Source organism: Petaurus breviceps, unplaced genomic scaffold (genome assembly GCF_028583685.1).
Source record: "Petaurus breviceps papuanus isolate PSGF00001 unplaced genomic scaffold, PetGlider_PUasm1.0 151, whole genome shotgun sequence".
NCBI lineage: Eukaryota > Metazoa > Chordata > Mammalia > Diprotodontia > Petauridae > Petaurus > Petaurus breviceps.
The window spans coordinates 2,839,039-2,851,324 of record NW_027185712.1 but is presented as its reverse complement, the minus strand read 5'-3'; the positions used below and the strand labels follow the sequence as shown (position 1 = coordinate 2,851,324).

Below are 12,286 nucleotides of genomic sequence, written 5' to 3'. Positions count from 1 at the left end.
CTCTGAAGCTCATAGATTGGACCACAATAGGTCCCTGTCCAAGCTCCACTGTATTTTGGGCCCTCTTGGCTTAGAGTAAATGTCAATGGTAACTTTCTCTTTGGAACAGTAACCCTGAGGGTCTTCCCCTCCCAGCATGATTTTTTTTTCTAATGCAATACCCAAAAGGTCAGAATAATAGTTAGACTATATCAGAACCTACTGAATCCAAAGAAAATGCTAATTCATTTCTGCTTGGGTGTGGGAGAGGATGGGATTGGAAAGTAAAATATTATGTCTTGTTGCATTTGGTGAATGCCTCTTTTTTTTTTTGGTTCTTCCCTGGTTATTGCCACGTTGGCATTTCTAACTAGCCAGCCTGGATAAAAAACAAACAAATAAAACCTATTGTTGCTATCACTCCTATTTTAATACATTGACTCAGGGAAGAAAAAGTAAACACAATCACCTCATTGTTCTCTTTTGTACTCTAGGAAAAGAAAATTAAGTAGGGGTTCTTGGAAAGGGACTTCAGAAACCCCAGAACCTCAGAGTTAGATGCAATCTCAATGGCCAACTAGTTCAATCCTTACCAAAACAAAGAATTCTCTTTACAATTTGTACCATAAGTGATCATCCAGACAATGCCAGATTCTATCCTGAGGGCAGCCTATTCCACTTCTGGTTAATTGTTAGCATGTTTTTACCTAGATCTGAACCTAAATCTGTCTCTCCGAAATTTCCCCCTATTGCTCCTAATTCTACCCTCAGGGGCCAAGCAACAGACATCTAATCCATCTCATACCTACAAACCTTCAAAGACTTGAAGACAGAAACAATTTCTCCCTCCCCCCAAAACTTATTTTCTCCAGGCTAAAACTGCCCGTTCTTTCTACAGGCCCTTAAATGGAAATATCTTGAAGTTTATTGAAGGTCATTTTCCACCTTATCAATGTCCTTCCTAAAATGAAACAGAACTGAACACAGTTCTCCAGATGTGGTCCAATCAACATGGAGTATAACAGCACTATTCATCCTTATTCTGAACACTATTCGTTTCAACAGTTATATGTCACATTAGCCTTTTGGGTTGTCACACCAGACTAAGCCTAATGTTATGCTGGAAGATTCTTAGAAATTCAATCTTGTGGTTAAAGTCTTGGGGATAAACTGTAGGGAACTGGGGTCAGAAAAAGTGAACTCTCATCTTTTTCTAAGTGAACACATCATTGGGCATATGGGAAACAGTCAATAATTAATCGTAGAAAAGAAGACCAGAATGACCTGGAGCAGAATGCATTGGAACTAAATGGAACTGGACAGAACGGGAAGAACTGAATGTGATGGAATTGAAATGAACCCCTGCCTGTGCTACTGCTTGTCAGGGTAGTGGTAGGAACTTGGAAGCTCTTTTAAGTGATACTTAATATCCTCTACAGACTCATCAGGATCACAAAGTTCATAATAACCCTTGTCTTTCCTAGTGAGCAGGGGAAATGCTCATCAAAGGATACATCCAGGGAGTCCCTGCTCCTTTGAAAAAGGAGCTTGCTTTTCAATGAAGAGCCTTATTATTATGGTGAATCATGGGTGAGATGGGGTTGTGGGTGGACCTCAAAGTTTCGTAAGCATCCAGGGCTGTGATACAGGGTGGAGGGCAGGGCAGAGATCCAAGACCAGCAAGTCAATGAAAGGTGCTGATGGAGGAATGAATTGGCTTAACTTATGGTAGGGTGTGGTGCCAAGTGAGCCCAGGCCACAGGGCCAAGCACATACCAAGAGTTTTTACAGGGCCAGAAAGCTGGGCCTGACACAGAAGCAAATCATAAAATTCCATCCAAGAGCTTTTGGGAAGGGCTTACTTTTGTGCCAGCCCCTGTCCCAAGATAATGACCCAGACAGAGGCTAAGTACTGTGGGAACTTCACATATAGGACACACTACTGTTGATTTTACTTAAAGTCCATTGTAGAGCTGAAGAATAGATCTGTCAGGAGTCTAGCTACAAAAGACTCTACCAGCAAGGAAAGACTAAGCATGTAAATGAGTCAGTATTGTATTCTTCCACAGAGTTTTTCCCTGACAGTAGAAATGAGAGAATCTCAGAGTCACATTCTCAGTCAGGACTTTAATTAGCCTAGCCAAGGTCCAGTTTTCATCTCATAGTAGCCAATGCCCCTTCAACCATGACCAGCTAAAAAAAGCCAGAGCCTTAGCATCCCTTCTAGTTACCTAGAGATACTCAGAAATTTTCAAAGGCTTCAATCTCTCCATAACAGGACACAATATACCATACCATCTTAGCCTTGTAGCTGTGATAAGTTGACTTCTTGGACAGTCGTTGGTTATTAAGCATACAGAAGCAGTATGGAATATTAGAAAGAAAGCTGGATATGAAAAATAGGAGCTGGTTGTCTCTATCATTAAATATCTGTGAAAACATAAGCAAGTCACTCCCCCTCCCCACCAGAGCCTCCCAGAGCTTCCTCATCTTTAAAATAAGAAGTTAGATTAGTTGACCTCTGAGGTCTGTTAAAAGTCTAAGTCAATCCTCCCATGATCTCATGACCCCTACTTAGGAAGAGTAGTTCATTAACCTGCTCCCAAAACTGTTATAGTCCCTGATCATTTCTGGGATTTTCCTTAAGCACAGGTCTTATGATATCACCATTCAATAAACTCCAATGGTTCCCTATTACCTCCAGAATCAAACATAAAAAAGATCTTCTGTTGGACTTCTAGAGTTTTTCATAACTTCAACCCTTCCTAATTTTCCAGTCATCTTCTACCTTACTCCTTTATTCTGCAACCCAATAACTCTAGCCTCCTGGTTATTCCTCCCACAGGACATCTCCCAGCTCCAAGCATTTTCACTGGCTATCTCTCATGCCTAGAACTCTCTCTGTCCTCATTTCTTCCTCTTGGCTGCCTTGACTTCCCTCAAATTTCAGTTAAAATTCCACCTTCTGCAAGAAGTTTTTCCTAGCCTTCCTTAATCTTGCTGCCTTCCCACTGAGACTATCCCCAATGTATCCTACATACATCTTGTTTATGCATAGTTGTTTGCATGCTGTCTTTCCCATTGTATAGTGAGTTTTTTGAGTCTGGATTTTTTTTTTTTTTTTGCCTTTCATTGCATCCCCAGCATTTAGCTCAGTGGCACTTAACAAATGTTTGCTGTCTAGCTATAAAGCTGCTTCAATCAGAGATTTGGGATTTGCATTAGTTAATTGCCCCATGCATTTCAATAGATAGAGTTCCAGGTTCCAGGAAGTCACAGGAAGTCAGGCCAGCAAGAGTAGCACTAGTAGGCAAATAAGACCTGAAGTAAGCTCCAATTCTAGACCAGATACTATTTGCTTCCTGACCTATTTCATGTAATTTTATTAGATGTGGGTATCTTTAGGTTTAGAGGTGTCAATTATAACCAAAAGGAGATTGGAAGCCTGCAATAGAATCCTGGCTTAATTCTTCTGCCTGGGAGACTTGAGTCTTGGTTAAAAGTGAATGGATGTGTCACTTGAGTTTTTTGATAACTGAAATAGAGAAAGGATTAGATAATCGAGCATATCAGAGAGGATCTGAGTAGACTGTGTAGAAAAAAGGGTAGACTTCAGCAATGTGAATAGGGGCCTGGGATATAGTGATGGATCAAGAAAATCACTCGGGTTTTCTCACCCCAAGTCCAATAAATTTATCATTATACTACACTGGTTCCATTCCCCATCCCTAGTCCATTGTCTATATGACCAAAGGTTTCCTTCATCTCCATAAGGGGTTCACTTCACCTCTGTGCACCCTAAGTTCTTCATCTGTAATATGACAGGATGATGTAGTAAAAAAAAAAATACTGGTCTTAAAGTCAGAAAGATCTTGGTTTAAATTGCACTTAGTGACTAGTTACTAGTTGTAAGATGCTGGGCAAGTTACTACTGATCAGTTGGTTAATTTGTAGATGCCTTCTGTAACTTCCAAGGAGATGGATTGTTCTTAACAGGCAACAGGAGAAGATTAGATTAGATAATCCTAACATCACTTTCAATTCCCATATTCTATAATTCTATCATTTCTAAGGGTCTTTTAGAATTGTCTTCATCAGCACTAGAAGCATTATTGAAAAATACTGTGACTGATTCCTGATCCTATGATGAAGTCACACTTGTGATATTGTTTGGTAGAAAGGAGGAATGGACAAGGAGTAGTTTCATTTGTGGAAATAAGCCAACAACCAATAGACCAGAGTGGTCAGGAGGAATCAGACTGAGTCTGCTGAGCAAAAGTAGTAAATCAAATATTAAACTTCCAGGCAGTGAGAGGAGTTCAGATGGTATACACCGATACATGGCACACACAAGACCTTCCCTGTTTCTACAGGTAAGGCTGGGGCAGGAGGGTGGGATTGGGTGGGGTGGGGAGTTGTGTAGGAAGAATCTAAAGCAGAAATCAGAGAATTGGAATAAACAAAATTAGTGAACAGGGTTAAACTCAGATCTGAGAGCAGAAAGTGTCTGTTCAACAGAGAGAGGGCCCACGATATAGCATAAAATTAAACTTGGAGTCAGCAGGAACCAGGACACAAATCCCACCTCTCATACTAACTGTGTGGCCATGGAGAAGTTACTTAATCTTGCTGAACTTCAGTTTCCTAAACTGTAACAAGCAGTTAATAGTACTTACCTTCCAGGGTTGTTGCAAGGATAAAATGAGAAAATGTGTTCTGCTTTGCAAACCTTGTATCATTGCATAACTGCAAGCCGATATTGAGGGATCACAAAGACAAAGTCCACCTACCATACCACACTGCTGAAACTCTGTTTCCCTCAACATCTAAAAGTTAGTGGACTAATTCTTGTAAGGGAAGGTTTGGCATAAGTAAGGAGATAAATCTCAGAACTACCTCAATATGCCCCATGCAAAAGCCAGGAGTAGGTCCCTGGCAAACTCCATTTCCACACTGTATGTGACTACCTGGCTGTGACTGCTATCATAAATACTTCTCTGGGAAGACAAAAAGGTGCCTGAGATCAAATCTAAAGGGAAAGGCTAGGGCAACTGTGTATGGGAGAGGGCATATTGTATTACAAGCTTTCAATCATCCTGTCCCTCTTAGGGATTGCCTGCTTTCAATTAATAACAAATAATAAACAAACAAGTAATTGACAGATCAAAATCAAACCTTTCCTGACCCTTCTCCTTTAAAAGTCCTATCAGAAAGCCCCCTAGAATATGATTTGCAAGGGAAGTTGCCTAAAACCAGCCAAAAGAAAGTCTTCTCCTTTCCCCCAGCATGATATGTGACTGAGCAAATGTAAATACAAAGTCTAAAGCTGTTTCTAGGATTCTAATAAAGTCAAAGCTGTGGGTTTGAAACTGAGGAAGTGAGGGGGAGGGAAAACAATTCACTTTTCTCTGTCCCCAGACCACAGAAAGCACCTGTAACTTCAGTTACTTAGAGGTGTGCTGGAACCAGCTCTAACTGGCTTTGCAAATTGACACATGTTAGGGGTTGAGAGTGTTTTGTTAGGTGTTTTGTTGAGAATTTAGATTTAAGAAAGTGATGGGGAGGGGCGGCCAGGTAGCACAGCGAGTAAGAGCACTGGCTCCAGTGTCAGACTGACCTGGAGATTGAATCCCGGGCTCAGACACTTAGCACCCACCCAGAAACACCTGGCCATGTAACCTTGAGCAAGTTACTTAACCCCAATTGCTTAGGGGCAGCCAGGTGGCTCAGCGAGTAAGAGCACCGGCTCCAGTGTCGGGATGACCTGGATCAAATCCGGGCTCAGACACTCAGCACCACACCCAGAAATAACTGGCCGTGTAACCTTGAGCAAGTTGCTTAACCCCGATTGCTTAAAAAAAAAAAAAAAGAAAGTGATGAGGAAAACGTTAATGTAGATCAAACTTAAAAGTGTGTGTCCACACTTCTCCCGCCCCCCCACTGAACCCTATCATTAAATTTTTACTAACATACCCTTTTACTGTTCTATAAACATTGCTTGAACTCAGCAGTTGTGCAATAGGTAAAGGAATGAAGCCATCACTCAATTGATTGTGAGATAATAAAAATGATAATACTACAACAATAACAATGATGATAACTGGCATTTTTATATCACTTTGAGGTTTTCAAAGTGCTTTACATCCATTATTTCATTTGGATCCCAGAATACTGATTACGTGTTCATTTGGTCTTCTTGGAGGGACTTGGTCTAGAGCAGAACCAGGGGAATGAGTGTGAATGGTTCAATTGGGAGCAATAATATAAAATAAACCCACTATGTGCTGGAAAGATCACTGACCTAGGAGACAGAAAACCTGAGCTCTAGTCTATACTCTAATCCTAACAAGATGTGAGACCTTGGACAAGTCACCTAATTTATCTTGAGCTTCAGTTTTGCATTTTATAAAAAGAGGAGATTAGACTAGGGCATTTACAAATCCTAACATTCTATGAAATATTAATGGCAGACCAGAAGCCTTATCTCTGCATTCAAAGAAAATCAATGAGTAGGCATTGCCAACAAAGTACTATCAGTAACACCTCTTGGTCTTTTCAGTTACTATTATTGTGTACAAGTATTTTCTTACTCTATATGCTAGGAAGAACCAAGCAGTATTGTGATTTGCTGACTGGGCAGTGATATTCCAGGACCTTGCGTTAAGAATTAATTCATGTTTAGAAGCTACCATGTTTGTGAAATAAAAGGAGAGTTTTATATGCATAGATTTCATAAATTGTATCTATCCAGGGCTAAAGGTGCAAAAGCTGGTGATAAAATTTAGAAAGACAATAAATCATCTCTCAGGTGTCCTTTGGTTTATACTTCTATTGTCAAGATGTAGGTGGGTTGAGGTCGAGGAGGATAGAGTGATCTGTACTTTTTATCTGTTTTCATGACTTGGAAAGAAGCAGGAGTTGCCCAAACACATAGGAATTCTGTCAAGTGAGACTTTGGCTTGGTTTACTCTGTGAAGGGCATTTTAGTCTTCCCCCAGGGTACAACTTACCCTCTGGCAGGATCTGGCTGGGCACGTGTCCTTTAGCTATGAATTTTGATTATTTCTGTTTGTACCTGGGCCTGTATTTATGGATAATCTATTGAGGAAGGAAATATGGCTCAGGTGAGTGGGAGTGACAGGGCTGTATTTAATGGTTATGGCAAATAACCCTCTAACGGCCAAAAGAGCATCATATCTCACAGTTATGATGTCTTCAAAAGGTGATATTTCTGGCTGTGTCATCATAGCTATGAAAAGCATTTTCTCAGCAGCTGAGAAAAATGGAAAGATCATGGTGTGATGGAGGGGTGCTACAGACATATTAGTATTAATCACCCCACCCTCAGCTCCTCAGGTGTCACCTGTGTACAACCAGGGGCTGTTTTTCTTGGGTATACCCTGCAAAGCACATAGGGAGAGGAGCTTAGCTCCTTGACAGTTTCAATGGAGGGCTTATAGCTGCTGTGGAGCTGACCCATGGAAAAACTAGGATGCAGTCAGTTGTTTTGATCTCTAACTCCTTCTCCTCTTTTGTTAACACCTGTCTCATACCGTTTGGAACCACCCTTCTACCACACCTAGGCAGCAGTGCCCTCATGCTGTACCTGTCTCCCAGATTATCTTGGTCTATGCTACCCTGCTTAGTGCATCTTCCAAGCACTTTTCATTGCCTAGAAGGATAGTATTTGCTGATTTACTTTTATTTAGCTGGACTCTCAGTCCAGTCTCTCTAGACCAGCTCTGGACTATTGGCTATTGGTTCTTTTCCAAATAGAAAACCATTCCGTATCTATTTTTCCTCTCTGCCCAATGATGTGAGAAGTATACCTGAGGGAGAATCAGTGCCATTGTAGGGAGTCAGGTTTTGAGGAACCAGCCAGGTGGTTCAGCAGATAGAATGATGGGCCTGGAGTCAAGAAGATCTGAGTTCAAATCTGATCTTGGATATTTACTATCTGTGTGACCCTGGGTAAGTGTAATGGGAATGCAAATTTGGAAGATCTTCCCTGCCCCTAGGCTAAAATGCACCTGAAGCCTGGGAAGGGAGGCTTGTTTTTCAGTAGATACTTCTTGATTGGCCAGTGAGTCAATAAGGTTGTTACATTCTTTGAGCCAGGAGAAGGCTATATAAGCCCTGATGTGTAGCTTTGTTTTGGGACTCACTTTGAGAAGTGTTCTGTGATTTGATCTGAATTCTGGGAAGCCGTTGTTGAGAGTCCCCCGGCTTTGAAAAACCCAGATGTTGATTGGGTATGGATGTAATGGCTGGACAGTTTGGAAATCTGTCTACTTGATCTGTTTCTGTCTTGATAATTCTGCCTGTATGCTTTGAAGTTCGGGGTGCTGACCTTTTCCCCTGAACAATGTAAACGATATATGGTCTGACTGATTAAAGTAAGCTTGTTAACCCATTTTGAGTTGCTTTTCTTTATCAAAGCAGATCCAAGAACCTGTATTGGCGGCAAACCCTGAGGACGCTTGGGGTGCTTGCTACTACAGTAAGTCACTTTATCACTGTTTGCCTCAGTTTTCCCATCTTCAAAATGGGAATATAGGTCCTACCTGGCAGGATTGTTGTGAGGGTTGGACAACTGTAAAACATTTAGCATGGGTGCTAGCATAAAGTAAGTGCCTACATAAATGTTAGCTGTTATTATTATTACTTTTATCCTTGTTTCAAGCATTAATGAAAAAAAATTCTAAGACGTGAAAATTATAGAATCACAAAAAGTGGTGCTCAGAACTGAACCTAGTCAGGTTGGTGTGACCAGGATCGATCTTTTCCTTTCTTGTCCCCATTCTGTTTCTCTTAATTTGGATAATTTGCTTTTTGGCTACCCTCTCATCCCACTGACATTGTAATTATGGTAAAAACAACCAGATCTGTTCCAGAAGACTTTTTTAAACAATTGTTTCTCCATTCTATATTTGTAAAATTGAATTTTTGATCCTAATTAAAACTTTCATTGTTTTCAACATAATCTTTATTCAAAACAATCTTATTCATTTTGGCTAATCGTCTTGCACAGTTGTTATTTTGTGGCACCTTGATTTTTCCATACAGTTTGGTTGCTATCATGTCATAAATGCAATTGAAACCAATACTATCTATGCCTTCATCCAAATTATTGATAAAAAAAAAAAGGTTTGAACAGCACAAGGTCAATGACAGATTCCTGAGGCACTCCATTGTATACTTAACTCGAACCTGACCTTGACCCATTCAATCAAGTTCATATTCATCTAAGGGGACTATGATCTAGCCCAGGGGTTGGGAACCTACAGCCTTGAAGCTGTGTGTGGCCTTCTAGGTCCTTGGGTGAAGCCTTTTGACTGAGTTGAAATCTTATAGAATGAGAAATTTTGTCAAAAGTTCTTTTTTTTTAATATTGGGATACTATGTCTTTTTTATTCCCACAATCTACCAGTCTAGTAACCCTGTCAAAAAAAAAGGGATTGAAATTAGTCTGGGGGTGGCCAAGTGGTGCAGTGAGTAAGAGTGCCGGCCCCGGCATCGAGAGACCTGGGATCGGTTCCGGCCTCATATACTTGGCACCCACACAAAATAACTGGCTGTGTAACCTTGAGCAAGTTACTTAACCCCAATTGCTTAAAAAAAAAGGAACAAGTAGGAAGTACATATTTTAAGGGGCAGCCAGGTGGCTCAGTGAGTAAGAGCACCGGCTCCAGTGTCGGGATGACCTGGGGATCAAATCTGGGCTCAGATACTTAGCACCACACCCAGAAATAACTGGCCCTGTAATCTTGAGCAAGTTACTTAACCCCAATTGCTTTTTAAAAATAAAAAAAGAAAGAAAGAAATTAGTCTGGCCTGATCTCTTCTTGATGGAAGCATAATATATTTTAAAAACTATTGCTTCCTTTATTAAGCAATGAGAAATTATTCCCCTATTAAATGTGTTCTAGAATTTTGTCAGAAATAGAAGTCAAGCATGCTGATTGATCATTTGAAGATGTTATTCTCTTCCCAAGAGAGAGAGACAGAGACAGAGACAGAGAGAGACAGAGAGACAGAGACAGAGAGAGACAGAGAGAGAGAGTCTTCTCCAATCCTATAGATCACTTCATGTTCTTCAGTTGTTTTCAAAGGTTACTGAGAGTGGCTTAACAATTACAGCTTCCACTTCATTTAGAATTCTGAGATAGTTTATTCAGGTATCGTGATTTGAACTTAAAACTACCAATTTCCTTATTTATTTCAGACTTAATTCTATAGTAACTATTTTAACCTATCCTTCCCAAATGCATAATGATTCTTTGGGGTGGGGAGAGGAAACAAGTAAACAAATGAAAACCGAGTGATTCAGCCTCCCTACCTTTATCATCCTACCGTCTACCCATCTCTTCCTTGATCTATCTCTCCTTCCCTTTCCTTAGCATGAATGTCCTTCTTTCTTGTCCTTAGCATGCATGCCCAGTCTTAGTTATTCTGGGCTTTAGTGCTTGTGACAAAATTCTTATGAAACCATGCTACTCTTTTGTATTCATACTCAGTTACTTGCTCTTGCTTCCATCTTCTATAGATATCTGTTTCAAAATCTGAGTTGACCGAGGTGTTTTCTGTGTATCCACATTGTTCTCTTTAGGCAGTGCCCCCTTTTCTCAGAATTATTTTTGGTTTCATTCTCTCAAATTTCATTTTAAATGCTTCCCATTCCTTTTATGCTGACTTCCCCTGCAGAATTCCCCTGCAAGACATTAGCCCATCAAATCCTATTTGAGCTTATTCTGAATCATTTTAGATCTGTTCTCCCCAAGTTTAAACTGCATTTCAAACTACACCCAGATTCTCTCCTTCTCTATCAGACTTTATGATGGAATAATCATTTGCCCATGAGATTCCTATGGTAAATTCAGAGCTGGAAGTGAACTCAGAAGTCATCTTCTCCAGCCCCTTCATTTTACAGATGAGGACACTGAGGCCCAGAAAGGTAAAGTGACTTACCTATGGTCACATATATTGTGAGCCAAGATTCAAACCTAGTTCTTCTCACTCCAGATCCTTTCTTCCTTTCCACTGTACTGCATTGCCTTTCCTTTTCCTTGTTCAAAATCAGATCCAGCATAGCAATTCTCCATATTCTTTCATTTGTCTTTTGAAGGATGAAATCATCATTAAGACAAATCACAAACATATCAGCTGCTCTGCTTTTGGCAGAGAGAGAGAGAGAGAGAGAGAGAGAGAGAGAGAGAGAGAGAGAGAAAACCAGCAGATGTCTGCTTAGTTGAAATGTCCCAGGATGACAATGCCATGGATCTGTGACAGGTTTGTGATTTGTTTCCCAGACTCCTCATCTAATTCCTCCACCTTTCCAGGTGGTATGTAGTAATGCCCTTAGAAAAATATTTTTTCTTTCTTTGTTGATCCTCACCCAAATGTTCTCCATCATGTCTTTACCTCCAGTTTTATGCTCCCTTACATGAGGATAAATTCTTAATATACAATGATACTTGGGCTTCTCTTTATATTACATTCCTTTAAAATAAGATATCCCCTTCCAGAGCCAAGTTCCAGGCCCAAGTCCCATTCTATCTAATCTCAATGATGTTTATGATGTCAACTTTATCTCCTTACTTACATTTCCATTTATCTATTTATACCTCATGCATGTTTATTAGACATCTGAAGGCACAGGTTTTATTACTGTCTCCTTTCTTAGACACTGTATCCTGTGAATAAATGGCCTTCTTCAACTGAGGTATATATAATGCTTTAATATTTGCAGAACATGTTATATAAATTATCTCATTTGATCTCTATATCAGACACATGAGGGTACTAGGTACCCTAGTTATTATTAAGCCTAGTGAACAAATTAATAAACTGAGACTGAGAGAAGTGATTTGTTTGTGAACATATTGTTAGAATGGGTTCTAAACAAAATTACAACTTATGTCTCTTCTTATCTGAGCCTAGCTCTCTTTCTACTACGCTGTTATACTTTTCTCTCTGGTACTGGACTTACCAAATCTATGTGAACAGTTTCCTGCCTCCTCTTCCTTTTCATTTTAAAACTTTCTTTATTAGATCTGTACAACTCTAGGTAAATACAGGGTGCTCCAAAAGTCTTAATGTACTTTTAAGCATAGCACTCAAATACTTGTTGATTTGAATTGAATTGCTTTTATACACGTGTATAAATTCTTTCTTGGTGATTCCTTCAAACTTATTCGGATTAGAGTCCACAGAGGACAGTTAACTACCATTCTCATAATTCTATGGGCAACCTTGTAAGTCTATACTTCTACACTACAGCTCATGAGCCCCCACCAATGTACTTCTG

At 40.0% G+C, this 12,286-nt stretch overlaps 1 long non-coding RNA gene across 2 annotated transcripts in view; it reads right to left on the bottom strand.

Moving 5' to 3' along the window:
• Window positions 1-11,118, bottom strand: part of LOC138153524 (uncharacterized) — a 484,393-nt gene extending 473,275 nt beyond the window's left edge. For both annotated transcript variants that reach the window (XR_011166404.1, XR_011166403.1), the window contains exon 1: window positions 10,948-11,118. This is a non-coding gene — a long non-coding RNA (uncharacterized lncRNA). The remainder of the gene's footprint in view (window positions 1-10,947) is intronic.
• Window positions 11,119-12,286: the final 1,168 nt, after the last annotated feature.